The sequence below is a fragment of the Rosa chinensis genome, chromosome 2 (assembly GCF_002994745.2).
Source record: "Rosa chinensis cultivar Old Blush chromosome 2, RchiOBHm-V2, whole genome shotgun sequence".
NCBI classification, from domain to species: domain Eukaryota; kingdom Viridiplantae; phylum Streptophyta; class Magnoliopsida; order Rosales; family Rosaceae; genus Rosa; species Rosa chinensis.
In genome coordinates this window covers 42,089,690-42,095,429 of record NC_037089.1, presented here as the reverse complement: position 1 = coordinate 42,095,429, position 5,740 = coordinate 42,089,690, and the positions used below count along the sequence as shown (strand labels likewise).

General features: G+C 38.9%; 1 long non-coding RNA gene across 2 annotated transcripts; it reads right to left on the bottom strand.

Annotated features, from left to right (window-relative positions):
• Nucleotides 1-351: 351 nt before the first annotated feature.
• Nucleotides 352-3,245, bottom strand: LOC121051528. Of its 2 annotated transcripts, none has more exons than XR_005805990.1 (5): nt 3,014-3,245; nt 2,351-2,465; nt 1,582-1,678; nt 1,222-1,358; nt 352-886 (listed from the first exon to the last, which is right to left on the bottom strand). It is a non-coding gene; the product is annotated as an uncharacterized LOC121051528 (long non-coding RNA). The 2 variants fall into 2 exon arrangements; XR_005805989.1 differs by having other exon boundaries at nt 1,586-1,678.
• Nucleotides 3,246-5,740: the final 2,495 nt, after the last annotated feature.

Here is a 5,740-nt window from a genome sequence, read left to right as displayed (position 1 = left end):
GTTGTATGGATCATGGTTTGTAGGAGTCAGAATGTAGCGAAAGAAATTTACAGTAGTACCCCTTTATTGGGGAATGACGACCCTGCTGTAGTATGAGGGTTATAAGCGTCTTTCACCAAAGCTGGTGATTTGGGGTACATCATACTCAAACCTCAATCAGTTGGCTTGCACACATCAATTATGCCTGAAAATGATTTCATGACCAATGCAAAAGGATTGAATTGAAGATATTCACAAGTTCACTAACAACTTAACTTAGATATTCACAATGTTATTAACAATTTAAATTACTATAAAATACCGTAACTTTTTCGTCACGTTACATCTCTCACTTTTTAAAATAAACTTTATTATTGACATGATCAAAAAGTAAAAATTCATTTGTTTGTTTAAATAGATATACGGTTTTGATACTTGCCAATCTTTGTTTTGAATAGACCCACTGCCTCCTTACCACCAAACCATTGCCTTCCTTCTGCACTCTGTCCCTCCTTACGCTGAAACCAAGTATTCATGAGTACAACGAGTAGAACTTTTCTGCCTCTTCTATAGTTGGGAAGTATACCCCCATCATATCATCCGTTGTGAGGTCTTCGAAGTTCATCCCATTCAGTTGTGCCGACCCCGTGTGGTTCACATATTCTCTTCTTGGAAAAGCGCACTCAGGTAATGTTTCCTCCTCTTCAACTACGCCTCATGATTTCCTCAATTCACCTGATTCAGCAGGTATTATACCGTCAGTTGCCTCCTTTGTACGCGCTGTTACCTTAGTGCATTTACCAAACCGAATAGACATTTCATCTTCTGATTCATCGTCCGATGATGAACAATCATGATAAATATGGTCACTGTACCGAAGGCCCCCTTCGTTTGTGTCCATGTTAGCCTGTAATTCCAACACGGAATGTCAGAGATTGGACGAGTATCTTCCAAGCAAACAATGAATTCACATGTCTAGTAATTTATCTCCGGAAATGTTAACCGTTCATTTCTATATGTACCACTCATTTAATATGTTGCATCCACCATCCAAGTCATTGCATATACTTCATTCAGTTACCTTATTTAAAAATTTACACATTAAATGCAAAGCTATATCAAGTAGACAATGCGTAATCTTCAGTAACTACCACACAACCTGCAACATTCATTTTTGACGAATTATACATTATCACTACAGCGGCATACTCAAAGTCAAACAATGCTACTAGCCTTACTCACCATCTGTGATATGGAGTGCTATCAGTTTCAGCACCTCAGCTCACTTGAACAATTTGCATCAACACCACCAAATCTCTTGCTTCAAAATTCTCGTATATGCTTCCTTCAGTTTCAGTTCTTCACAATCACCCTTAATCCTACAAACAAATTTAAATAATGAGTAGTTGCATACACATGGCTTATATCACTCCAACCTTTATTCAACATAATAAATGTTTCAGATTTCCCTCTTATCTTTTCACGAACAAAGACATGCATTATCTCAACACATGATAATGAGTATTATTGTCAGGCACCCGTATTTTCAAATACCAACATAATAAATAGAAAAATACTACATTCCAGGAAATGTTGTGGTACCTACAAAAATTAAACTGGGTCTGTTGCGACCTTTGCTTGTCTTATATAAGTGGACAACCAGTTCCCTGCAACAAGTTCTTCACAATCACCCTTCTTCCTACAAACATTTTTAAATAATCAGTAATTAGACAATACGCATGGGCAATATCAATTCAGCCATTAAAACATAACCCAAACATTCACTGTAAAACAAACTTTTAGGAATCGTTACATTTACTAGTTGTTAACTACACAGTTTGTTAAATTCACTTGGTTCACAAAAAGGGTTCAGTTTGAAAAAATTATCACTCTACCACATAATGAAATTCAGGCACAAAGTCATTGCATTTGTCTCTTTTCAGTTCTCAGGAAGCATTTTATAACAACATCAACCAACAATTAACTAATAGCACAGTTTATTGGTCTGTCTCCTACTTTCAAATTTATACCCGTTTTCATTCACCACCTAATTTGATATTAATCATCCACACAATGTAATGACTAATCAGGAGTATACATGGGATAGAACGCACACACCCCCCCCCCCCCCAAAAAAAAATTTCTGCTATTTACAGCGTCTGCGTATAACTAATCACTCCCCAAATTTTCACAGCTGTATTTAGTGATTTTAAAGCTAATATGAAGCTACGGCAAGGTCATGGTAGATTCATATTTCCCTTCCAATGGTTCTCTTATGAGATACCAAGACAAGGTCTCCATACATCATAATGAGCACTACTTTCAGATACCAACAAAACAAATATTACATTGAAACAAAATTTTCTGATACCTTATTACAATAAATTGATGTCGATTGCGTCCGTTGCTTGTGGTTGTAGAAGTTGACAAGCATTTCCTAGTTCCCTTATACCTTTGGTTCCAGTTGTTCCTAATCACGCTTCCTCCTACAAACAGATTATAATAATGAGTAATTATAGCATAGGCATGGGCTATATAACTTCCGTACTGAAAACAAAACCTAAACTAAGATTGTAATACAGTTAGTGGTTGCAAACAACTTAGTTTGTTCAAATTAATTCTCTTCAGACACAGTATTCAGTTTCATGAAATTTTCATTCCATGCAATTCCGCACAATTCAATATATAGCATTTGCCTCTTTTCAGTTCTTCATATGCATTTTACAACATCAACCAAAACATGACTGATACGACATTTCATCAATAAATCCCCTACTTTGACATTTACATTACTTGGAAGTTTTAATTCACCCGGTTCATTGACATTAATTCCTGTAATTATCAGTATCAATGGGAATACATACCCTCACATGATCTCTGCTATTTACATCGTTTACATAAAACCAACTCTGCCTTACAATCTAAAGGTGGCTAAACAACTGAATCTTTCAATAAATCCTAAACAACCGAATCTTTAGACAACACTATCATCAATAAATCCCCAGACATGAGTCTCATCAATATACACACTTACCAGATCCAAGAGACCCTCTAAGCGCCTCCAAAATCCGATATAACGGACAATGCCGTCGGATGTTTCACTTCGTCGATCTCCTCTCAGTCAAGGGACAATGTCGTCGAATGTTTCACTTCATCGATCTCCTCTCAGTGGTCTACAAATTTTACACCATTGTTTATCGATGATGACGGCAACTCTTTTCCGGGATCCCTCTTTCCTCTAACAGGTATACTATGTGGCCGTTGGGAGTAGGACGAGGCTGGTCCCCTAAGCATTTGAAAGGGGACGTGGATGTTTCTCCATCACCAGAACTATTAACCTGCATTTTACCTTGTTCGGCTTATTACCTGAATACCCTCCGCCCTCCGCATTGATGGTAGCAATTTAACTGATAATGGAAGTTTTCTCTGCAATTACAATGCTGCCCTTCTAATTCAAATCCTGAGGACCAGAAGAAACCACGACGTCCAGACCCACACGGGCGCACCGTACGTAAGGCGTATTCCAGCCGCTCCCCCCCCCCCCCCATACATCTTCTGTAATAGGTATGGCCATCTGAGTTCATACTACACCCTAACGATTGCAAACATTCAATTTACATGCATCCATACAAATTATTCAGGATTCAGCCAACTTGGCCTAAGAAACGCATATCCACTTCATTCACATCCACTTCATCCACTTTGGCCTTAACTGTAATTACCTTATTTATCAGCAAGTATTTGTACTTTTTGCGAAGTTGACCCATACACCAAAAAACATAGTAATCAAAGTTATTTTGGACACATGACATGCTGCTTTTCTAGGGTCATCTACGTAACCCTTGTTGAGGTCACCGTACATAGCGATTACCGTTGACACCAGGGCACATACATATGACAATACCCATTCCTCCTTTAAACATCTCAAGTCACAGTTCTGATGTGGGGGTCATAACTGTGATGTGGGGCCCATAACTTTTCACTACTTTTGTTGTCCGTTCTACAATCATCATCATATTGCCCAACAACAAGACCAACAGCATTGCCATACGCCATAAAATAACATCACCCAAACAGGTCGCCCTTCTCCTCCTGATTCACACCCCCCCTACCGTCCCCTCCCATCCTTGTCTATAAAGACGATGGGGTTGATACAGCGAACATGGAGGCTTCAAAGGTTATGGATCTGCCAGTACCTTCGAACGCAGTTAATGAAACTCCTATTTCAACTATGGGTCCAGTAACCCTCATCCAACAGGACATTGATCATAGTCATCCCAGTTCTATTGCTAATATTCAATCCCAATCCTTCGATGATCGATTCGTATCGGACTCAGACGACGATTGTAGTCAAGTGGACTACATCAGATGCTTCCGGAAGACACTGGTTAAAATAGTTTTGCCCAGCGCCTGATAAATGACCTGTCGACATATATTTAAGTATGTATTGTTTTAGATTTCGGAGTTTTATGTTTTATTACTATGACCATATCACCTGAGCTACATGTTTATCATATTATTGTCCAACTTAGTACCACTCCTGCCAACGATTCCGCTACATACGGTCCTTCCCATCACGGTTGTAATACCTCGCCGTACTTTACCAAAGCCTTCGTTCCCACACCTGGGCGTCACTGATCATCACTGCCACCGTACAAGTTCTGTGAAGGATAGTTTGATTACGGTCTTGTTTGTATCTACTTTAGGTGCATGTTGTAATGGTATTTGTTATTTGTTGAGGCATGAGACATTCTATAATGATCAAAGCTGTTGAAGTAAGTTGGAGTATTTGTCTGCGATCGACCTTTCCTTAATCAGCGGGGCCATTTCTTTTGATTGTATCTGGAAATAGATTGCCGAATCCGGCTCTAGTTTTGTCCATGGCCTCCTGTTTGAAAAATACTTCATTATATAACTTCAAATTACTTAAAGTAGACCCCTTCTGTTTAAAACCAAAACGTACGTCTATTTGGTACCCATTTGAAGTTGTGAATGACTACCTGCTGAAAAATCCTCCGTGAAATCAGGTGAGAATAAAATATCTGGTTTGGATATAACACCTTTGCTCGACTTTGTAATCAACACGTCAATTCTGTAAAAGAAATACATAATTTTATATAGATGTAGGGTTGTCCTTGTTGTTTTGTTTTCATATGTAGACGGGCCCTATGATTTAAGATGAGAGGGGTGCGGACGTCTACTTTCTAACAAATGAACAAATTAAACTTTGCGTCCCCTCCCACAACAACTACGACACGGTCATAATACGACTGCATTAATGTAGGTGTACCAACTACTTATTACAGGCCGCTCTGTCTTTAGAGGAGCGGTACCCACCCATTAATAAGACGGTGTATTACTCGGTTAACTTTGGGTAGGGGAGACCTCATTTCAACTGCCCTTTTGAAATGAAACTCGTTCGCCTAACTGTTATGGTTGGCCCGAATATACAATAACAGTCAAACCTCTTTTTTATACACCTACATAGTTCAAACCTCTTTTTTATGCTCTTACATAGTACAGCTTTGGGGTCATCAATATGTTCAAATCTCCATGGGAAGGGCAAACCCTCTTGCATGTGCATTCTTATTTTGGCAATGGGAAATGTTGGCCCAGTGGTTACCTCTCATGTGTCAATAAGAAAAAAAAACAATTTTAATTTTCGAATAGAGTGACATGAATTGTTCCACTTCGGTAGCTCAGATCACATGCATTCCTCAACCCCGGAGTCAAACATGTCATACTTTTTCGGGGTCCCCAT